Source organism: Nasonia vitripennis, chromosome 2 (assembly GCF_009193385.2).
Source record: "Nasonia vitripennis strain AsymCx chromosome 2, Nvit_psr_1.1, whole genome shotgun sequence".
Lineage (NCBI taxonomy): Eukaryota > Metazoa > Arthropoda > Insecta > Hymenoptera > Pteromalidae > Nasonia > Nasonia vitripennis.
In genome coordinates this window covers 11242395-11267638 of record NC_045758.1, presented here as the reverse complement: position 1 = coordinate 11267638, position 25244 = coordinate 11242395, and the positions used below count along the sequence as shown (strand labels likewise).

The window sequence follows — 25244 nt, the reverse complement described above, 5'->3', positions numbered from 1 at the left end:
ACAAATCCTTTTGATGTTATTATTATTTATGCGAGTTCCGCATAGCAGCCTTAGCTAAAAGTAAATGAGGAAAACAAGATCGTGTTGATGTCAGTACGAGTACGATTACTTTTAGTTTAGATGGCACGTTTGACAGCTTTATTGAGAAATATCGTGAGAATGAATTCTTCTTTAAGTGGAACTTTAGATCGATGAAGGTAGTTTCCACGCTGGGTCGAAATATTTCCTTTATTATTAAATAAAGGGTTTATGAAAATTGCATATTTCGTAGGCTTTATTTTTTAACATGCACGTAAGATAAAATAAGGCTTTTACAATTATTTCGACTTTTACACGATACATTTTATGAGATTTAAAAATTGAGGGATTTCTTATAATTTTTCGTTATTAAAATATTTTAGTGTCCGTAATACATAAAATGATCAACCATGAATACGTGTTACTTATGGTACCAGAATTTTTAAGTATAGGATTGTAAAAAGAAAACTAAAAAAAATGAATTTCTACTATTTACTTAGGTATACTATGAAAATCATAAAGCAATTGTCATATTGACATATCTACAACATTTTTCCGAAAGCCAAAGTTTATGATTTTTATTTTTCAGTCAACAGGTTTCTTTGTACATCGAGAAAAACTTTTAAACGTCTACTAGATCTGTTCAAAACAGATGTTATTTTTTCTGCAAATGTGTCAAAATGCACTCCGATATCCAGAACCAAAAGAAGCTTGAGGTCTCTGAAAAATATAAGGCATGAATTTTCGCCACGTTTCTACTATATGTCATGTAGAAAAAGTGTTTTATGTCTTTCAATAAGTTTTGTAATTGATGAAAAATACAATGTTTCATTTGTTGCTATCCTCTTAAGGCATTGACCCAGTCCTTTTTTACTAACAGTATTAATGATACACTCTATTAGGAGTTAACTCCGTTACTGTAAACGCTATAAGCTCTTCCTATTTCTGGTATTCCTTAGTCGATGCCATTTCCTCTCAAGTCGCCTCTCGTGGAACCGCATCTCTCCAGATCTTCAAATTTCAAATTCCATCTCCTTGCGCATACCTATACCTACCTATCCTCCCTAGCGGAAATCCTGTTACCTATAGCGCGTCATGCAGCGGTAGCTTCGAATTATATCGTCTGTATATAACTGACAAGGAGCTTTCTTGTCGACCTTACCCAAAGTCAAGCGACGTGACACTGTTAACTAACTCTTGTAGTCTTGTACAATTGACTTCAAATTTGTATCCATCAATAGATTCGAACTCATGGTATAGTAAAATCCTTCGTTTTGGAAAACCCTTTTACTATTTCTATTCAGAGTTATAACTTTTATATGGTAGTTTCTCAAAAAAAAATATATATATATATATAAATTGTAATAATGTTCGAGTTTATAAAGGTAGGCGACACGGGTTTTATGGCATGCCATTACATATCGCATTCAAACCCTGCCACGTATTTTATGCCCTATAAGAAACTCTTTCCATGGCCGAAATGAATAATCTAATCTAATCTCATCCAAGGACACAGTCTCAGAGTGCGAGCGAGATAGAAAGGGAACCAATTTGGCCCTTGATTATTTGAAGGTTGGACGGGTTATACGCGCGGCTCAGGCGTCGCTTGCCTCCCGCACGGGCGAACATCGTGTTTTTTTGCGCTTTATTTGCTTCAATTCGGATTGTTTGACTAGGAGGTGTTGGGTTTTTGTCACGTTGACTGGTTGGTCCCGGCAACTACTACCCACTCTGACGAGCTCGGATTTTACGACTGACTTTTATGCCGTACGCCGTTCCTCCCTGCTCTTTCTCTCGCTCGCACCTCGCTATCTCATCCCTGGATTGGCGAATTTTACAGGTAGCTAGGGAATCACATGTTCCGCGATATATATTCCTTCCCCCTCTTTTACGTTTATGTCGTGCTGGCGCGTTATTTCACCCTCTTTTTTTGGTTGTCGGCCTAATTTATTCGAACTAATCACGTACGAGGGAATAATTAATGCGGTGGATGAACGAATGGTACACGCGTAGATCGAGGGGAGATTGAAATTTTTAAAAGTCTCGATTCGCCTTTTGTGAGTTATTTGGGGAAGCAAGAGATTGCGGTAAATATTAATTTCGCGCTGATAGTCTTTTGCACGAACTCGACAGAACGTTTAAAAGATATTTTATCTGATGGTCTCGTGAAAAACAAATATATATATATATATATATATATATATATATATATATATATATATATATATATATATATATATATATATATATATTTATATATAGCTACGTAGTTTTCTTTGCGAGAAGCCGTTCGTCCTTCTTTAACGTTTATGTATATTAAAATAAAATAAGGAAAATACGGCAACAATATCTATATATTTTGGCCATTTGACTTTCATAATATCACCAATTTACTTGTTCTCAGGTATATATACATATACATCGTTATCATCTCAGCAGTTTCTCTTTCTCTCTGTTAAATAATGTATGAACACGTGGTGTGCGATTAATGCCAAGAATATTGTGTTCTCTTAGAGTGAATAATAACATTATACAAAATGACTTTGTGATTTACATGAAACAAGCGTTAATTTATAATGTACTAGCACTTGTAAGTAGATGCTACGAATTTCACGCTACAGGAATTTGTTTGAATAAATTACGTCGTTGTCGTACACCGCGTAGGCGTTGCAACCCGTGCATCCTATTATGATAAAATATTTATTATTTAGGATTACGGAGAAGAAAATAAGTAAAAAGAATGGCGAAGCTGGGTCCATAGTTCGCAAAAAAAAAACTCGACGCATAATTTTTTTCTTTCCGCTGGGTTGAAGAAAATTTATCCAAGCTTAGCAAAGAAAAATGTCCGCGATAATGCAATGTAACGCCGCCAAAGTATCACAAAGTTAGAAAGAGCTTTTCCGATACTTTACTCTCTCAATACCTCGAACTTTGCGGATAAAAGCCTCTAAACACAAATAAAAAAAAGCTCGTGCATCTAGGCTGAGCGTATTAATCTGCTTTGCTCTTACCGCGACCCTTGCGCAATTTTCTAAACTCGCCATTTATAAACAGCCCCATATGCTATGGCTGAAGTATTTTTTACTTTCTCGCGATTTGAATATAGAATGAATTTTTTTAATTAAAAATTTTCACGCGGGAAAAGGGAGAGGCCAAGAGATGGAGAGAGAAGGGGGGGGGGAGGAAGGGAAAAACTTTAATTGACCTAAGTTTAATTGCGCTAGCACGTCCGGAGCTTTAATTACCGTCAGTCCGCAAGCCTGAACTTTGTTCCAAAATGCACTAGACCGTCGTCGTCTTGTCGTGTGAGAGACGGTGGAAATTTTGGTTGCCGTGGAAATTCAAAACTATTAGCGATCTCAGCGAGGCACGTGGTACGCACTCGCCGTACATATGACTTGGGTTTTTTAATTTTGATTTTGCACTTGACACGCTGCGCAAATAATTATTTTAATAATTGCTAAAGAGCCCTTCACTTATATATGATTAGAGTTATTTAAGAGTACCGCAAATAGTTTCAACGGTTTTCAATGACTATTATAAGAGAATCAGCTATATACATATCTAAGAATAATTTAACTTACCACAATTATTTCGTTGTTTCGTTGCAGTATCAATTTCTCGTTGCAATTGATTTCATGCCGGTACTGCCTCGGAGTTACTAATGCGGGAGAGCGATGCGATGGCTTGGTGGAGTACACCGCCTCGGTGTTCGGTTCGTTAAGACGAAAATGCACACAGTTCTCCGAGTAAGCGCTCTGTAATCAATATAATTGCAGACCCCTGGACCAACGCTGGAATGCTCTTTGCAATCGTCATTTTCTCGTTAAGTGCATTAAAAGTAGTCCCTTTGCTGCAGCGAAATTAGTTCGAATGTAATAACTTCTTTGTCAAAAGATTCCAATTAACAGCGAATTCTAGCGGAATCTGTGTGGGCCAAGTAGATGAACATTGATTTAAATAAAGTCCTCGTTAAAAATGTTATCGCTGGCAGATGGAAACATCTCAATTTAATGCAATCTTGAACGATAGCACGAATCATTTTTGAAATCTTATTTTAATTCTGTATGTTTATACCATTAAGAGAATAAGCTTTTCCGCGAGTCTGCTAATTTCATGCTGTCATTTTATGTTTGGCGGAAGAAAACTCTCTTCCTACGAAAAATAAGTATTCGTTTGCTCTATTTTCATGAAAGTATATTAGGGTATATAGGCAGCTATATACATAGGTATGGCCGACGTCAAGTTAAGAAATCAAGATTAATGGAAAACGAAGCTTCGCCATATCCCGGTGCAGTGCGCACTAAAAAGCGCCGAGAAATCCAGGCAAAAGAACGCCGAGCTTCCGCGGTTTTCTGCGAATAATTGCACGTCTCTCTTCATCTCGTCTACGTACACATAACTTCGCCGACGAGAATCTTCCGGCGGCCGCTCGCTCTCGCAATATAAATTATGACGAGACGACAGAGCTAATAGAAACTTCTTTCGCTGACATTCCGCCTTCTTTGATGCTTGCCTCCCTGCGTTTGGTCCTTCATTCATCGCGAGGCGACAGTGTCGACTGAAAGAAAGAGAGAAATCGTTTGCAGAAGTTCTCCGGTGCCGCGCGAAAAAGTAAATAATTGCGGACAAGTTCAAGTTTCCATGCGTTGAATTAATCAAGATTGATGTGCATAACTCGCTCTAGTTTCAGAACAAAGACTATATATACGTTATTATAGACATACATGAAAATTGCTTGTATTAAGTTTAATTGAAATTTCAAAGCAAAAGTATACTTTCTACGCGCACATGTTTCGAATTTTTTTTTTTACATGGCATTTGGAACTCGAAAGTTCATCGCCTCATCTACGCAAGCCTTCCACGCTGCCCTATCTTGTGTCAACCCCACCCAAGATGCACCTCTCCGATCGACACCCACCCGTCCTATTTCTACTAGATCCGCTTTTACGTTGTCCTCCCATCTACGTCTAGGTCTACCTAGAGGTCGCGTTACCATCGGCCTGCCCTTCATGACACGCGCTGCCGTACGGTCGTCTTCCATTCTCGCTACGTGCCCTGCCCATCCCAATCTGCGCGATTTTATTATTCTGTTAATATTTGGTGACGCGTACAGATTGTGTAACTCATCATTGTGTAGTCTCCTCCATTCCCCGGTTTGATCATCTTTCTTCGGCCCGTATATTTTTCGCAAGACTTTATTTTCAAATACCCTAAAACGGTTGTCCGCCTTCTTAGTGAGAGCCCACGTTTCGCACCCGTACAGAACCACCGGCAGTATTATTGTCCTGTATATTCTTATTTTAACGTTTTTAGACAACAGCCTCGACTTAAGTAAATTACTCACGGCGTAGAAGCAAGCATTACCCGAATGGAGTCTCTTATTTATTTCGACACTAATCTCGTTTCTATCATTTATGGTCGTACCCAGATACCTGAATTCGCTAACCTATTCAAAAGTAAAATTCCCAACTCTGAAATCTTCCTCCCCTCTGCAGATGCCTAGCTTATCCACAATCATGTACTTTGTTTTTGATTCACTCACTTCTAACCCTGTATACTCCCCCGCTTTTATGAGGATTTCCGCGTTTCTTGCTACCGTTTCCCTACAATCCCCCAGTATATCCAAATCATCTGCGTAGCCTAGTATCTGCGTTGTTCCATCAAGCGTTGCGCCCATCTGGCTAACCTGCATTTTTCTAACGACATACTCTAACGTTAAGTTGAACAGCACCGTAGAGAGTCCATCCCCTTGTTTTAAACCATCGCGTATGATGAAGGGTTCTGATACATTACCGCCTACTCGGACCTTTCCCGTGCTTCCGTTCAGACATATTTGAATTAATCTCACGAGTTTTTTCGGTACATCGAGAAGTACTAGAATTTGATACATTTTGCTTCGCTTAATAGAGTCGTACGCTTTTTTAAAATCTATAAATAGTTGGTGTATGGTTTCGCAAAATTCCCACTTTTTCTCTAACAACTGTCTTATGGTAAACATTTGATCGCTCGTCGATCTGTTGCGCCGAAATCCGCACTGATAATCTCCTACTATATCTTCCGCGAATGGAGTGAGTCTAGCTTGTATTACGTTTGACAGAACTTTGTAGCACGTTGCTAAAAGTGAAATACCCCTATAGTTATTGCAGTCTGTCTTATCCCCCTTTTTAAAAATCGGTATAATGATAGATTCCTTCCAATTTTCGGGTATTGTTTCATTTTTCCAGATGGCACATACTAGTTTATAGATTTTGAAAGTGAGCTCGACGCCCCCATATTTGAGTAACTCAGCTGGTATAGAGTCATTTCCCGCGGCTTTGTTGTTTTTTAGTTTTTTAATCGCGGCCTCTACTTCTTGGTAGCTCGGTTCCTCCACGTGGGGTTCAGCAGTGTGAATTTCGTCCCCTAATTCTTCGCTATTTTCGTGCACGTTTAATTATTTATCGAAATAATTTTTCCACAGCGACAGTAATTCGTTGTCATTTGTTACGAGGTCCCCGTTTTCGTCCTTCATCAATTGCGCTCTACTCCTAAAACCCTTTCTGATGGCGTTAATCCCTCTGTACATTTCGCGGGGGTTATTTTCCTTACTGTTAGTTTCTATTCTCCTAATAAGATTCTTTGGATACTCCCGCTTCTTATTTCTGTAGATCGCGCTCGTCTGTTTCCTTACGTTAGAATACTCTTCTACGGTCCTATCGCTTCTATTTTGTATGCTATCTAATTTAGCCTTTTTGCGCCTTTCAAACCAGAGTTCGCACTCTTTTTCTTTTTACCCAGTACTTTGTTCGCGGCCTCTTTTACCGTTTTTTCGATGTCCCCCCATAAGCTATTCGGTTCGGCATTCCCCTCCGGCGATGTGTTTGCTTCTTCAAGTGCCTGAAACCTGTTATTAATTTCTATCTGGTACCTAATTCGCTCTGTTCTATCTCGTAGTTTCTCAATATCGAAGCTTTCTACCTTGTTTGCTCTCTTACTATTTTGATTCGCTACTAGTCTAGCTCTTAATTTGGCTACTACTAGGAAGTGGTCCGAGTCGCTATCTGCCCCTCTGTAAGCCCTTACGTCAAGAACATTAGTATGACGTCTTTTTTCAATGAGGAAATGATCAATTTGGTTCTGTGTGGCCCCGTCCGGCGATGTCCACGTTGCCTTGTGTATGTTCTTGTGCTTAAAACACGTAGTTTTGATTATAAGATCTTTTGCCGCCGCGAAATTTATGACCCTAATACCGTTATCATTGCTGGCTTCGTGCAGGCTTTCCTTACCTATAGTAGGCCTAAACATTTCCTCCCTACCTATTTTAGCATTGAAATCGCCTAATACTATTCTTGTGTCGTAAGACGCGAACTGGTCGATTACCTGCTCTAAAGTTTCGTAATAGAGATCCTTAGCTTCTTCTTCTTTGTCCTCCGTAGGACAGTGTACATTAATAAATACATATCTATACCATTCACCTTCGATAATGATGTACGAGAGCCTATCATTGACGGATTTGAAACTTTTAACCGAATGTATGATCCTTTTGCTTACGAGAAATCCGGTGCCTAGAGATCCCCCACTCCCGGCCCCATACAGGTACGTGAATTTACCCGATGCTAGTAATCCGCCATCTGGCCACCGCGATTCCTGTATTGCTACCAAATCTAGATTGTACCTATCAGCTTCCTTTACGAGTTCTTTAAACGCACCTGCTCTGTATAGACTGCGAACATTCCAAGTTCCGACCCTTAAGTCCCTTTTGGTTCGGATTTGATTTTTTTGAGCCATGATGTTATGTTAAACCCGCGCGCTTCGGATCCTGTTCCGATCGCAGGTGAGTCCACCGTTTTAGAGGTGATAACCCCCATACCTCTCTAGAACTCAGTATGAGAGCTTTCCGACTTTGACGAGGACAGTGTCAATTCATCGTCAGACACACTACGGTTTCATTCTCGTTGTCATCGTTGTCATCGCTCCCGCATCCTCCTCGGCAGCAGGATTTTTGCCCATTTTTGTAATGTGTGATGAAAGAGATAGATTGAGAGATAAGAGATAATGTGAAGTGTTTTTGTTGTTGTGGTGCTTGCGTAGTGTTTCTAGATGAATGCGTTCGACAGTGTGGGCTCATCACACCCACGCCTGTTCCTATCGGCTGTCCGCGGCTGCTTATTCAATTTATTCGCAGCTAACCTCTTTCTCAGGGGCTGTTCCTCTATCCGCAACCTAAGGACGCGCTGTGTAGTGGTGATAGGCACCCACCCGTCCGATCTGGACGACAACGCCCAAGACCCGCTTAGTGTAGCGGCATTGTAACAGGCACATGTTTCGAATACCCGGAAAAAATAATTCATTGATTTTTCCTATCTATTTGCAGCATTGAAAAGCTTAGTTAGTTCGCGATGCAATGTAGATCGGCCGGCGAAAGAAAAAACATTCATAGAAGAAACCCTCGAGCGCAGTTCATTAACGATTCCCAGCATGCTCTAAATTTTCATCCTACTCTTGCATCCACATACATTTTTTCAATGTACCCCGATGTATTTCTTACTTTTTTGCCGAGCTTCGGCAGCAGCTAGGATTCGGAGCCCCATGCAAATTTGAATTTCAAGCCCTTCCAATATGCAGGTACCGCTGCGTATAATATCAGAGTACGCGCGCGTACGGTTATCTCGGCCGGGCGGCTAAGTGAATTTCAATGGGGGTTCGGCTTACGTGCATAAAGAGCTCTGCGTGATACGCTTTAATTTCTCGTCAATAATTACAAACTCCGGCCGCGCCGCAACGGGCTTAAAGTATCTGTCAGCCAGTGCCTGATGTCGAGCGCGTGCAAAAGTTCACGTGCAGTAACTAGCAGGCGCTTGAATTAGAGGCGATATGCCAATGTTAACCACTGGCGAAAAGCGTCTGTAAACAAATAATTCGAGCTTCGCTTCATCGTTTCGGGCTGAATATTTACGAAGTCTGAGTGATGGTAAGCACTGAATTCTAAAACGATGCACTTTATTACAGCTGCATTATTAATAACGAAACCATTATTTCCTAATAGAGGTATGTACAGCAAGTTGAATAAGTAAAGTCCCCGGTCCTGAATTTTTAAAAAGGTAAACAACACTTTATTTTAACGATAAATCGTTGCCCAATTGCATTTAATTCGACGTTTCAATTCATTTGACGTTTCGATTAATCGCCGTTAGAAGAAAAAAAGCCCGATTCTCTGCATTAAACTCAGATATATATCTCTTGAATTTTCGAATTAAAAAAAAGCCCTTCCGCAAATTTACTGATGAATGTTAAAACAAAGCGAGCAGCGTAGTGGCTTGGTTTACACTGAATCCATTTCTAGAGTGAAGCTCGCCACTCCGCCATCATCAATGCCACAATGCATTATTCGCGCGAACAATGAATTGCGCGTCGCACAACAATGTCTCGTCGGGCGCTTTTCGAGAGGGGAGACCAGCCATTTTCACCAGGACGATCAAACACGCGTAATTGCTCGACTCCCTCTTGATCCCAATATTTGCCTACTTAATATAAGGGCGTGTGAGAGAGTGATGCACAAAGAGAGGATGATCGTTTGCTTTGCACTGCTTTCGCGAAATTAGCATTAGCTTTTATGTGACGAGAGCGAATCGTTTGTTAGTCGAGCGATAATACTGTCATCGTCTGTTTTGCGGGTGTTATGGCCTCGAGAGTACCAGTATATTTCGGAACGATCCGAAACGAACACCGAAGAGCAACAAAAGAATTGTTAGACCATTTAAAATTGATATTTTTAGCTTATACGCAGCCACTTAAATTTTGTATTAAACACTGTCGTGAGTCTGAAGTTCCAAACAGTTTTTTGGACTGGTTGTTCTCCCATATTGGTGAGCCAGCTTATAATGCCACTCATGCTATTTAGCTGCTTCAGTTAATTATTTTAGTACAGCTTTTTTGGCAATTATTTTTGATTTAACTAATTATTATGTTATTTCAAATACATAAACTATACATGAACGAGGCAACCTTTTTATACGTGAAAGAAGTGATTAATTTGTATGCTAATGGGGTCAATAATTTCTGGGTTTTTAGCATGAAGCATTGTATCGCACGAGAAAAGGCACAAAAAGCTTAGTTTTATTATGTTAAGAATATTCGCTCAAAATGAAATTTTCAAACGGCCCTTAATTAATTCATATATTCAATAAGGTGTATAATTGAGCCTGATAAAGTCGTTCTACTCTTGGAAGCCGACGCTAGCCTAAATTTTACCGATCGATACTGCATCTGTAATTAAGACATAGGTTTACAGAAAGGAAAATCCAATATAATGCGCACTTCTCGTCATTTCTATCAGCCAGCGATGTTCTCTCTCTTCGAAGTAATTTCATAAACGATGTACCTACATCAAGTTTTACACATAGCGGTCATTTAATAACCCAATTCAGAGCTCAACATCGACGCACATACAAGTGTTAAAATATTTACACATTAAACCAACCACGACTAAAAGATATCGTCATTCTTTAAATTTATTTTTTCCTTGTCCCATTCAAATCAACATGTACACACAGGGAGTCCGTTATTAAAGCGTCGTAAATCACCAACGTAATAATAACCCTACTTTAATCTCAATAATGAGAAATAGTTTAACAACCGCTCATTATCCATCCCGTTATTATCCATAAACGAGAAAGGAATAAAAATCCCTTGTATTTACTCGCAATAAAACTCCGGCAAGGAGCCTACTTTCGAAAATACACCGACTCGCTTATTACCCACCTCCTGCAACGAACTAGCTCTATATAATACAGAGTACGCCCCTTGTACAAGGTTGTCATATATTTCAAAACTGCCGTAAAGCCTCGAACTAATTCATAAAACATCGTTTCCCTGATATACATACACAGCACTGTAAGCCTTATCCCCGACACTCGTGCAGGCCATACATAAACGGCCGCCGCCAATATCGCTCCATTTTTCCCCGTGCGGCTACGAGCTGGCAACGAATGAACCTGCGGCGGCGGCAGCTTTCATGCACGCAACAGCATCGTCGGCGCGTCACGCATCTCTCGTCGGTTTCTCTCGTATTTACGAGCGCGTGCGCTGCCGATTTCGTCCGAGTACACACACTCGCAATTAGACGCCGTATAGGTATCGAGTAGTCGCTCCCGCGGGGCAGGATGAATATTCAGTTACGTCGTCGCGACGATCATCGAGGAGCTGCAGGTTAGCTACACCTTGCACGTATTATATTGCAGTGAGGAAGCTTGTGTGCGTGTCGGGTCGGATATATAGTGTAGACAGCTGCAGTGGTGCAAATTTTTCGGGGAAACGTCTTGAGAGTATATGTAGGCATGTATAGAAACCGGCTATTCTTCGAAAATTACGAATGACCACGACGTGTTCTGCGTAATATAGGTTTTGCGCAGGGTGTCAGTGGGTCAGCGCGATGATCGGAATGATAATGGAGCTCTGTATAAATATGGAGATTGTTTGAGAAGTAAAATTTATGGGCAAGATGGGCGCGGGTGTTTTGACCTGAGCATAGGAGAGATAGGCTGTAGTTTTCGTTGGAAAAATTTTAATGAGGGGATGGTGTTTGAGCTTTAATTCCGTGAGTGACTTGGGATTCGTATCGCGAGAAGGGTGTATGGAATCGGATTTTCACTGTCGTGTTTTCACGTGTTCGTTGTTTAATATATTAATGGCGAGACTAATGTTAGCGGATCTTGCAAAAATAACAAATTAGGCATATGCTTGTTCTGATGCGAACGTCGTTGTAAATTCGTGCGCCGACTATTTGAAAGACACTGAATAATCGCTACAGTACACGTATTTCAGAGCAGATTTTATCAAGGTACCAATATTTCTATTTTCCACTCCGTTAACTATTCTCGCGAACAACGCACTCGCTGCGAGCTATCCAAATTATAGCCCGTGTATACGTTTTTCGCGTTCGATACTTTTTCTAGGGTTTGAGAGAGTAATGAATGCCAGTGTGTCCATCGATTTTACTTAAAACTCTACATATTCTTCAGCAATATTATGCCAATTAGCTCGTAAACACGAGCTTATTAAGTGAGTTAATGGCACAAGGTTCTCTGCTGTCAGTACCGACGTATCTATGCGCAATTTAAAACCAAGGGTTTGCATAAATACGTATCTTTTCTCGTCAGACAAGAACACACAAAATAAAATGCAAAGTTTGGAAAAGTAGAGTGACCTCGATCAAAATGTTTGGGAATCGATAAATGTGAATAATGATATAATTTTTTGTCAATCCAGAAACATAAAGCTTGCAATGATACAAGCAGATGTTTTTTCGTTGAAAAAACGAACAGCACCATAAAAAGCTGGAAAACCCCAACCGTATACAAAGAAATATTTACGATACCACCGACGTCACGGCCTTAAAATACGATTCGGCAAAAACAACTCTGTACTTTTTTGAAAAAAGAAATAACAGCAGAATACGGTACAGCGATCGCATTTAGGCGAATAAAAGCAACAACACCTGATCTCATTGATTACTCCAAAAAGTTCATAAATAATGTATATGCTTCTGAAAAAATGCCTTAACAGAAGCAGCGCCAACTCTGTATAATGCATGAATATTCATGAATAAATTAGCTCAGGAAAAAAGTCAGATCAGTCAGTCGAGTGCTAAGCATTTCGTTTTCTCTCTCTCTCTCTCTCTCTCTCTCTCTCTCTCTCTCTCTCTCTCTCGATAAACCCTATACCTCGGCCTGGCAGTATAGAGCTCTTTCCGATACACACAGGCAAACACACACACACACACACACACACACACACACTTATACCGGAGTCACTTGTCTATTTTCGTATATCTTCCACCTACAAACACAAACACAGACGTACATTTCTTTTCGTTAGGGAGGCGACGCGTTGCCTCGGGCGTCGTCCTAGACGTGCTCGGCATCGCGTATACAGGCTGCGTGTCGCCCCGAAACGCGTGACCACGAGCGACTGGCTCTCTCTCTCTCTCTCTCTCTCTCTCTCTCTCTCTCTCTCTCTCTCTCTCTCCCTCTCTCACTCTGCAGGGAAACGTAAAAAAAACATGCGCAGCTTTTATTAGAAGGTCGACGGCCCGCTGGACCTGAATTTCACGCGCCAGGCATATTTTTTTTAATTCGGAGAAAGAGAGGCGAGAGGTCGCGAGGTTTATTTGGGTGAAGAAGATTATGCGCGAGGTGTATACGATGTGCAGAGAGAAAGAGAGATAAAGGGCGCTAGACCGTACGCGGATGCTCATTATGGAAGTGCTAAGAAATCTGCAGCTTCTTTTGGTACAATACAAATGGAGTTTCTTTAAGCACATTTTCGTGAGATGTGCATCTTACAGGATCCGGATTTTTCTACTTCTTATACTTTTGCTTGCATTCGAGCTCAAAGTTAATTAACAGGAGACAGCATTTATCAACAGAGTAATAATAAATAAGTACTGTCAAGGCTAACTTAATTTCGACTCCGTCCCCTAAATTGTTTCCAAAATATCAGCCCCATTTATTCCTCAAGCAAATACTGCGCGCAGGCTTTCCGCGCGAATTTCTCGCGCCAATATCGTAGAGGGTGCACATAAAACAAAACGCCTGGCGGGGCTTCGATATCGCGCGCCTGCGGCCCTCTCGATATGTCTAGCCAGCCTTGCACTGTACGCAACGCACAGAAGCAGAGAGAAAGGGAGAGAACGAGAAGAAACCCTCTTTGAGATAAGCCAAGTCGCAATCCTGGCCACGTTCTCGCTGTTCTTCATACCCGACCGCTGCTTAACTATATACATTCCCCCTTCAAAAATTTCTGCGAGACCCTCTATGCGAGATATTATTATATGTATGTATATAACAGCAACCGCTGCTCTCGCACTTCCGCGTACAGTCCCGACGAGCCTACGTACACCTTTCCAAGAAGAGCAGAAGCCCATAGGGATTTTATTCTTATCGCGTGATGGGAAAAAGGTATAACGACCTCTCATGGAAATGGCATCGATGACGCGAAATTTCATCTGGTACGTGCGGGGTGGTATAGGGTTGTAATACGCAGTGTGTAGTGTAGCCAGATGGAGAGGGGGAGAGCTTGGATTTTGCCGCGCGCTCGGAGTTCAGTGTTGTGGGAATAAAGTTGTAATTGGATTTCAACTGGATTTTGATAAAAATAGCTGGATTTACTCCTGATAGTCTTATTGGTTTTATCGGTAAGTGGATCGATCTCGCCTGAAACATCGAGTTAAGTTACAGGAATGTAATCCGGACTCGCGTGGGATGTTTATGTTTGTGTACGGATGTAACTAACTTTGGACCGACTACGAGATTCTATTTTTATCTTGTGTATCTTGTACGTGGGAAAGCGTCCAATTTTTAAAAAAATTACGGTGCAAATGAAAATCTGATGTAGGGATGATTACGCTTTGCATTTTCGTCTATTCTCCAGTAGAAATTTTGAATTTTCGACAGCCAGCGACCCGAAGTATTTTCTAAAGCAAATTTTAATATAAATCGGGTTTTCTGCATAATAACACGTCGTGATACGCAAGCAGCAGAGATCACGTTCATGAATTCAGAGGTATAAAAGAAAAACGAAAAAAATAATAATAATATTAAAATAAAGCAATGCACCGCATGGGAGAAAAGATACGCGAAACGTTCCGAAATAAAAAAGAAATTTGAAATTCCGTGCCTTGGTAGAAAGGTACTTCGTTTCACAGAGGCAATTTAACTTCGCTTCTTGCTTCATCGCCGGATATCGATCCTTCGGCGGCGAGGTGAATGCAGTCGTAATCGTAACAATAAACTCGACGCCGGGCGACGCCAGAAGATAAGCAAATATTCATTCATCCGCGTGCGCTTATTGTATTCCTTATACGAGCCCTCCCTCCTACCCCTCCTTCTGCACCAGGTTACCCCTTTACCTTTCTCACCGCTGCTACAGAATACGAGCGGTCTAAGGCTCGTCTTTATACGCGCTTCTTGTATTTTCTTCAGAGTTGCCTTGATATCATCGCTTTTACGGCTTTTTCTTCAATATTGTTGAAACGCGCTCGGCTGTAACGCCGCACTTGCGCCAGTTTATCTGTGCACTCGAGGATGTTGAGTAGCTTTTTAAAGTGGGGGAGGATTAATACTTAAATAACAATTCGTGGCTCGCTTTTAATTTTTATGATTACACTACGAATGCCACGCTCCCCAGGTTCTTATATAATATATATACAGACGAATGCATCCCATCTCTATTTTTATAATCTAAAAATTTCTGTTTCTCTGGTTTATTCGTGGAACTGGTTTAAATGTAGTTCTTGAAATCAAGGTTTCTCCGTATAATGTACTTTTGCTCAATATTGACCATGTAATTCACCTGTCATTCTTTCGAGAAAGACGGTTGAATTACTTAGTGATTTGCGTTCTAGAAACCGTTTTGCTGTATACTAAAATAAGCTCCAAACAAGAACTTTATTAAGCAAACAGTGTCAGAGCGAAAGATAAGTATAGAATCGTTTGATATGCTTAGTAGTAATGTACTGAGACCGGTCAGACACGCACACTCCAAATTCTATATAGCAAACTCTTGGAAAGTTGGAATTATTTTGTTATCCGACAAAAACTTGAGCAATTAGGTACAAAAGAAACCCCTGGGTTAAAGCTTGACCATTACAGATAGCGTCCCGATCGGGCGTTCGATAAAGCACAAGATTCCAAATGTCGAAGGTCGTCGGCGAACAAAAGCTTTCAATTTCCAGCTGATTATACAAACGACCCTTTTGGCCCAAAAACTTTGCCACTAAAACACCGGTTCCGCGCGCTCGCGCAAAGTTGAGCGTGCCGGCCATGCCCCTTGCACTCGAATTCAAATTCCCAAACTCACCCTCTTGCTCTGCACGCCGCATATAGCAGCAGTAGGTAGACGGCGGGCTCTGCAATTATAGAACACACGCAAAGGAATCGCGGAGCGGCTATAACACTAGTCCGTCGTTTGAAAATCCACACGCTCCGGCTCACGTGCATCTTCCAGCTAGAGCTAGCCGAGCCTACGTATACGTATATGTACGCGATCAAATATACGCTAGAATAATTACGGGTCAACATAAGCGGGAGAGGGAGGGGGAGAGAGAAAGCCAGTGGAGTAGTTAAACTTGCATGCATATTGGTACACGCGCACTGGAGTCGGCTCTAATCGATTGCACTCGTATAATATATATGCACCAAAAAGAGATAAAGAGTCAGTCGGTCAGGTACATAAAAGAGTCAGAACTGCATCGCAAAGATCTCGAAGATGCGACGCGAGATCGAAAGCAGAGATGACAAGGGCAAGCTTTCGGACCCGCGGCTGAATCCCATTGACCTCCATGTATATACTCTATGTTCCTCTCTCGCTCAAGGAGTTCTTAATCATCCTTGACCCCCTTTTTGTAGCATCTCAGAGTGTCTCGAGCGCAGCATCTTTGCCGGCGGCACCTTTGCTCCTATTCTCTCTCTCTCTCTCTCTCTCTCTCTCTCTCTCTCTCTCTCTCTCTCTCTCTCTCTCTCTCTCTCCCGCCCGTTTATACAGCTCTCGCGCACGTTTCACACCTACACTATACACAGGGTAGAACAGCTGCTGCTGCTGCGTCGCTCGTTCGTTATGTGTGCATCAAGCGTGTGTGTGTGCTGCTTGTGTACATAACAGGGTTTTTAAGGGTCGCGGGACGACGACGGTTCCGGCTTGGCCGCGCCTTTGTCATGCTATATACGTGCAGGTGTCCGCGCTGTGAGATACCTTATTCGCAGTATTTTCTACTTGTTTACTGAGGAAGGGATTATTTTTGGATGAAGGTGTGTACGAGTAGACGCTTTTTGGCGAGATGTTGAGTGCTTTTTAGTCTGTTTATGCTTTTGTTTTGCTTGACTAAATTTAAATACAACCTAAAAGTCTTCGTGTGCTTTATTACTTTGCAAACAATATGCTCTAATACACGCTGTAAACAAGCATTGTTATTAAAAAAAAAAAATGTTTGCCTTTGAACAACAACGCAAATTAAATCAAATATCGAAGTACGAAACAAGCCGATTGATGAAAAATACGCTACGATTAATTTGGAAACCCCAATTACGTATACTTTACTTTTAACAACGTTATACAAATTACTCGTATTTCGGGATCGCGACGAATAACTTCGAATAAATAGCATCGATATCCCTCCGCTGCAAATTACCGAATTGCAGCATCGTATCAAATCGAGCGTTAGAAACGCATCCCATTCCCTAAACTATAATAAGATCGCTGCGTCGCGCGATCGCCCAATATCCTATCGATTATTAAATAAATCGAACACATATACATAGATTGCAACGTAGCGGGGCTGGCCATACGAGCGAAATGGTTAATTAATCAACGGCGGCATCTCTATAATTGGCATTTATTAATTAAACCTCGCGAACGCGCGCGCTCGATCGATCGAGGCACTCCGCATTATAATAAAAGTCATTTGAATTCGATTGCGCGACCGCGGGGAAAAGAGAGAGAGGATAGGGGAAAGGTGAGTAGAGCCTCCTTTCAATCGAATCCGCATTATGGCTCTAATTCAGCTACTGCTGCAGCGTTGGCCATACGCCCGTCGTTCCTCTACGGTGGAATTAATTCGTTGGCGCGAAGGAGGGCGAGATTGCCACTTTCTCGATTGACCCTTGGCTCTCTCTCTCTCTCTCTCTCTCTCTCTCTCTCTCTCTCTCTCTCTCTCCCTCCCTCTCTTTTCCTCTGCTGTACTGCCACTTCGCTTGTGGAGGGAAGTAGAACATTCTTAGCTTGTGTATTTGAATTAGCCTATACCGCGTTGATTAGTGATTGCGCGCGATCGAGTGCAGGCTTTGTATTGTATTGTATTGCGTATTATTTATATCATGGAAAAATGAAAATAATAGTAGTTTACTGCTTAGGCCGCTCATACTATAACTGTGCATGTGTTATTGTTTGTTTTGGATCTTGCATACCTATACTTATTAACTATTAACGCGACGTATAATTAAGATATACTTATTACGTGTCCTCGCGAAAGGTCATTTAAACTTTTGCCATCTGTTAGAGCATCACGTGAATTGTTTGTGTTTGAATAAAATGTTAACTGCGATGTAAAGGTATTGTAGGTAAAACAACGTTAAACGCGACATGGACATTATTCATTTGTTCATAAAATTCATTACTTTACCCAGTGTAAGCCTGTCAGTCACTTAGAATGGCAACACACATCTTGGACATCTCGACAACAAACAAAACCGCCAAGCCAACCACCCCGCGAAATAAAGCAAAACAATGGAGCAGTACAGATCTCCAGCTCGTAAAAGCTCTCATGCCTCGCACACATTGTCCCACCGACTCATAACCACCGCGTCCTCATTTCTCGGAAAATCGTCTATCTCCCCATAGTGTGTCAAGTTGCAGTAGCACCTACTCCTGCAGCCCAAAACGAAATCGAATTCCACGACAACAGTGACGAGAGCCAAGCCCCGGCAATTCTGTTTGTACGTGACGAGAGCATTCTCGTATTCAGACAATGATGCAGCCGCGGTTGTTCTCTCCCAATGCGTATTCATACACACATTTGCTCGCGTCACGTTGTTTGCGAAAAGCCGTCGTATGGTCTATTTCATCTGACTCGCTTACACTCGCCTGTGCGAGGCACTTTGTTTCGTGGGCCGTGTTTTTGAGGGCGATTGAGGCTTGGTAATTGACATTACGTCGAAAAATGAGGAGAATTTTTCAGTAAGGCTTGCAGTTGTTTTACGAATGGAAAAGAGGATGAAATGTTTTGGTCATGAGGTCTGCGTAATACGCTTTCAAAGTAATACGTGTACATACGCTGGGATTATTTTCGTTGTTTATTAATATATGGAGAAAAAAAAGTAAACTTGCGCAGGCGAAATTAAAAACAAGCTTATATACGATAACTTTATATTCTCCTTTGCATACAACGGCGACGTTTATTTTTCGAAACAAAGTACGCGTTGCGGACTTTTATTCAAAAAGCCGTCGTCGAAAACTCACGAAACTTGGTTAAACGAAGATTACCATAAATTTTCATCCTTCGAAAATTCAGCGAAATTCGTGCACCTGTATACATAGTAGCCCAACACAGTGTGTTTCGCGCAGATTTCTTTCTTGTGGCCTGCGCGACACGAGCTCAGCCACTAGAGTCCGAAGAAAAACGTCCAGCAAGCAGGCACCGGGCACGCGCAGGAGAGAGAAAGTCTTCTGCGCAAATTGCCCACTCTATTATTCACGTCGCGGTAAAAGCCGTTGTAAACTTCGACGTCTGATGGCTCGGCACGACAAGGAGTTGCCGCTGCTGCTTCGCCCTGCAGCAGCATATAAGCGGAGGCGGCTCTGCTCGGGCCGCCGACCCCTTAAGAGCCGTCTAGCTCTTCTCTCTCTTTCTCCCCCTCCCCTACCTCCTCCTTCGCCTCTTTCCTTCTCTGCTCGTCGGTCTTTACAAGTTTTTAGTTTAGAGGCCCGGATTGTGGATGCAACCGCGCGCGTTCTATTTTTTTCGACTTCTTTCTAAAATGGGGTGAACTCGGCTTCTCTCATGGGTTTGTTTTGTTTTTTATCGGCGCATGCTTCGAAATTTCGGAGGGCTCTAGGGTGCGAAGGTCGAGGTTATATTAGGGGATGGCTTATTCAGAAGCGGAGGAAGTGATTGGTTTGGGGTCGGCGTGTATGCGAAAAGGAATCTTATAGATCGTCACACGGGTGTACTTGGTGTATACACAATTTATGCGAGAAATCTTTTTTAAATATTCGAATTTGACAGATGGGTCGCGCCGCGACGCTTGAAAAGCTATGTAGATATATAAATGCGTAGAAGTGAATACTGCATACGTTATAGCAATAATTAAAGCATTTTCGGGTTTTTCGATTTTTCCATTATTATACCTCCGTAAACATACTAAAAGGTTTCTCATTCAACAAGAATCATACGCCGTTTTCTATTAAATGAATTTCCAAGAATTTCAATTCAATTTATTCTTGTTTTTCTCGGACAAACGGAAAAGCGTATTGATCAAATAAAAATAACCAATTCAGTCGCCCCAGAGATTTCCATTACGCCATTACCTAGATTGAATACAAATTGATTGAAAAAACAAAAGGGTCGCATCGGCGGCGTAAAGCTCTTCAATAATAAGCCGCATAAAAAATGGACCGTTCGTCCCAGAAGTGCATAGATTACGTAAACTCTTCGCTCTGGAATCGTAAATTACCCGACGGATGACCTCGTGGCCACATCTCAGGCCGCGTGCGCGCTGCTCTTCTACCTATAGCTGCCTATACATACGTACGCTACGTTGGTCGACACCCTTACCTCGTTTCCCTGGAAGGCAAGGGACAAAGCCAAGCCGCTATACTCGCTCTGGGTGTATGTATGTGTGTGTGTGTTGGTGTGTATGTGTGAATGTGTACATAATAAAATATGGAAAATCGATTTTCAATGCCTCAGTGAGTCATGCATGCATACACGTGCAGACGCGTGTACAGAGTAAGGACGGATCGATCGGCGATGAATAATTCCCTTACGGACGCCTGATCTCGATCCTCTGTATGTGTGCGTGCGTGTAACGTCGTCGTGCTTCCCTAGCTTTCTCGGAATAAAATGTCATTGCGGTCTGTATATGAGAGAGGACGAGAAGAGGGAGAGAGAGTTGGTTCTTTTTTGTTGACTTGTCGTGCGGGATTTCGCGCTTGAATGAGCACTCGCTCGTTGTTGGATGAGCAGAATTTTACGGTGTGTATCGTCGTCGAGGCGAGTTTGTACGTGCAGGGAATTTGTAGTTGACAGCTGTAATATCAGGATTTGAAAAAGTAATTATAGAATGCGTTAACTTGTTGAGTATAGAAGATAATCGATAAATAATGTAAAGGTATATATGAATAAGCTATTTATTGCGATGTGGATATATTGTAGAAGTTAAATAAAAACTTAAAGTAAATAAATTGTTGCGTTGGCAGAAAACAGAGTTTCTATGATAAGGATAATAATCATTAATTACGAAGTTTAAATTAAGCGCGACAAAATTAATTTCATAGTTGTACTATCTAATTATCATAATTTAAAACAATTGTGTGCAGATTGGGATGAGGGAAACAAGATAGTGTCTTCGCACCACCTAGCTTCACTAGCCAGAGACTTGAGAGTCAAACAATTCAATCAGTTTTATTTCACAGCAACTCTGTAGTTGATTTCTCATGCCTCTAGCTTAGGGGACATTTTTCTTGCGCGCGGTAAAACAAATTAGAAAATTCCTACGCTCTCTTATAAAATCGCAATCGTCTCTCCGACGTATCGAATACGTTCTACATGTACGTCTCATAAAAAGTAAAGGCCACTTCGTGCATACAGAAGCACGCATCGCTTCGAGAATCGAGCTCCAAAGGCGTCGAGCTCGCAGCAGTAGTAGCAGTCGCGCTCGCGTCAGACCTTGACTCGGTGACCGTGCGCTGCTATACTTGCTCGTCGCGCAGACTCGTTCTCGCGCGCGGTGCTATATAGCTGCCTATATATGTGTGTAGCTCGCCTTCGAGCGACGCCGGCGCGACGTGTGTATACGCGTGTGTACACATATTGTTGGCTCGAGTAAGCCGAGCTTGTGCTTCTTTTATTTCTGGGGAATAGAGACTAGGTGTACGGGCTGTTGATGCGATTGATTCATGCGAGTATCGGCTGCCGGTGAATGTTAGTATTGCACAATTCGTCGTTTCGGACCTTTGCTTTTATCATATTTTTGGAACGGCGGCATTGGGGATTTTATTCTGGGATGGAATTAGTTATTTAAACGGAACGACGAGTTTCAATAATTCATAACGACGTCGTGCTTTTTTCAGGTTGACCACACGGGTAAGGGTTATTTTATTCAACAGGTTTTCGGATTTTTTCAGGTCTGCTATGGAGATTGATTGTCATACTGTTTATATTTAACTCGTCCCCTGTCTTCGGTAAATCGATGCGTGTGCTCTAGAAAAAAAAGTGTTCACCAACAATAGTACGACATTACGCTGCGAAATAATGAAAACGGAGCTGGATGATAAAATAATGCTTTGCCATGAACTCACGCACTACTGCTCCATTTGCAAAAGCAACGAATGACCGAAAAATGAAACGCTCGAATTGTCATCAGGAAAAGTAGGCTATTAATAACGTCGATTCAGATACAGCAAACAAGCGTGCATCTTTCAAAAAGTACCGGCGCTGCAGGGTCAATTCAGGCAGCTTATGCATGCGCCATTACATATTTACGAAGCGCGCGCACACAGGCGCGATTTTGCAATCGCTATTCATTTGTGAAATCAAAGCATTCTCTCTCTCTCTCTCTCTCTCTCTCTCTCTCTCTCTCTCTCTCTCTCACTCGCGCGTAATCCCTTCTCTGATGCAGAGTAAAAACATTGCGATCATAAAATCCCGGCAAATGAGCACGTGTGTATAATGCACACCCACTCGCTAATTACGCATTCTGCACAATAAAAGTCGTCTCGTAATAATCAGCAGCCAACGCGCAGCGAGCCTTTATGCTCGCATTAATCCGACCATCTATGAGATCTACGCCGTACGCCTCGCTTTACCGTTAATAACTCCTCATAAGCCGGTGACGAAATCGACCGTGAGTTAATTAATTTACCCACCGGCTCGGATTCCTCTTCCTTTTTTCCTTTTCCCTCGCTCCGCGTGCGCATAACTCAACACGGGGTACACCTTCTTCCTCTATTTTTATTCCCGTACCTATACCCTCTCGCAAGGCTATAAAAGGGTTGTGGTATAACGGCTCGTTTGCAGCGTTGCACGCATTATCGCCGCCGAGACGCAGGCCTATACACGTGTCGGTTGCCGCGGCGGCGAAATTCAATTATGAAAAACACGAGTATGTACGAGGCTCGAGATTTTTATCTGCGACCGCCCACGCGAGCGCGCGCGCGCGACTATACCCCGACACGTCAGGGCCGCCGACCAGTGTCCACAGCGGCTTCGGGCGCGTTAACGGTCTGGACGATTGTGGGTGCGAGAGAGGCTACAATGCGGAGGTGGCGATGTCTGCTGCTCACGTGCAACGACGCCTACGCCTCGCGAGGGCGGGTTAATGGCTCAGTTCGGGGAATATTTTGAAAGGGGTTTCGAAGAAGTGCAGAGGGAGTGGATTTTATGCTAATACAATTCGAGCTTTATTTTGGAGCTGCTTTATATGTTGCTTTTATTTATTTTTATTTCTTTTGACTTTATGGTATATTCCATGGATCAGTGCATTATTTTACGCATGCGAATACAGGTTGGGAGACAAATTTTACCAAGAATTCCTTTCGAATAGTGTTTTTCCTCGTCTGTTTCCAACAAAACAAAGCACTGTGAATCGAAATAATTCCCTGAGCAAATTTTGGGAGTATTTATTTTTTTCTGGTTTTTTTCCGCGTAGATATACAGCTTTATTGAACACCCTCAAAAACTTCGAGCCAAATTAGATAACCATCGCAGCGAGGGCTGCTAAAAAAAGCTTCGAAAAAAAATGCAGCGGCAGCCGCGCGCTTATCTGGGTCACGAAGTTCACCCTCCCGGTTTAAATTTCCGACCAGCTGATTCTCTCATTGCGCCGCGACCCCTTGCAGTCCCATTCTCCGGCGCAGAGCGTAATCGCAGCTGCCGCAAGAGAATGAACGCTCGCCTCTATACATACGTATGTGCATACGTATACGCATGTGCATACGTATACGTATGTATGTAGCTCGCGAGAGAACTCCCGTGCACGTGTACTCGCGCTACATAGCCCACTATCCGCGCATCACATCAAGCGAATCGCTATATACTCGTACGAGCGAGAGCGTCGCGCGTGTATGATATCGATCGCTCCTCTCTCTCTCTCTCTCTCTCTCTCTCTCTCTCTCTCTCTCTCTCTCTCTCTCTCTCTCTCTCTCTCTCTCTCTCTCTCTCTCTCTCTGACTATAGGTATCTATAGGTACCTCCCCCCCTCTCTCTCTTTGCACAGATATACGTACAGATATATACACGGCGATGATGGCGGCAGAGGATCCAGACGTGATTGACTCGTCTTTTGGCTTGTGAGAATTGGCTGTATGACCGAGAACGACGAATGGTACGATGATGCACGGTACGGTTTCTGCTGCTGCTCCATTACGAGTGTATGTATGTATGTAAACGTGCACTGGAGGGTAACGACGGGATGTTATACGAGCGAGTGGGTGGCAACGACGTAACAGGATTCGGGCTTTGTTGTTTCGGGGACGGCGAATGATGCGTCGTCGTATATATAGTACTAGGATTATACGTCTTGTCGAGAGTGAGAGAGAGAAAGAGACAAGCGACTCTGCTGAGAGTGTTTGCCTGTTTCGTTAATGGAGAGCGTTTTGTTTTTTTTTATAGATCGTGTTGTTTTCCTCCCGTTCGCATTGAGTGCAGAGGAAAACTGTTTGCATTTAGGATTTCGCGACGGTGTAGAGTCGCGAGGCGTGGCCTGCAATTATTCAGGATGTCGGATGCGCAGGTGGTTCGCAATTTGCAGCTTTGTTCGCCGTGATTCTCATTAATTTGCGAGTATCCGATTTTCCGTTATGTACAAGCCTCTGGACTCAATGAATGGTTCACAGGGGAGCGAATTGTACGGTCCGGCACCGCAAGCGCAGGCAGTTCATTCAGCTTTCCCTTTAGAACTGCATTAACCCCGAGATGAGAAATCCCAATGTTCGTTCGGGTATAATACGAAAACGAAAGTGCAGCGCAAACTAACTTTTACGATTATTAACCCGCGATTCCATCCTTTAACAATGAAAATACACCCAAGAAATTCTCTTCTCTGTTAGCGATACGTCAAATTCGAACTAACCACATCTCGCTCTAGTCTATTAAGTATAGACAAGAATATCCCACCCGAGCCAGCATCCATAAACGCACCTGCCGCGATATTTTTCCGTACCCGATACATGCGTATCCCGCGCTCGCAGCTCCCGAGTATAATACATTCAGGAAAGAGAGGAGAGAGAACTGGCAAACGCAGGCGAAAAACTTTGACCGCATCAGGCAAGAAAAGAAATTTAATTAGCAAAGTTGGCGCGAAAGCTCATTAAACCAGAGCCCAGCGCTGTATAGGAGCTGTAGCACTAACAAACCCCCGACTATATACGCAGCAGTACAGCAGCAGCCGGCAGTTCAGGTTGCACATCAATTTTCATTCATCAATCACGCTCGCACCGCGCACATTCACACACACACACACACACACACACGC

At 42.4% G+C, this 25244-nt stretch overlaps 1 protein-coding gene across 1 annotated transcript in view; it reads left to right on the top strand.

Moving 5' to 3' along the window:
• LOC100123415 (heparan sulfate glucosamine 3-O-sulfotransferase 1) overlaps positions 1 to 25244 on the top strand; it is a 44452-nt gene that overhangs the window by 1746 nt on the left and 17462 nt on the right. The gene's annotated exons all lie outside the window — the stretch shown is intronic.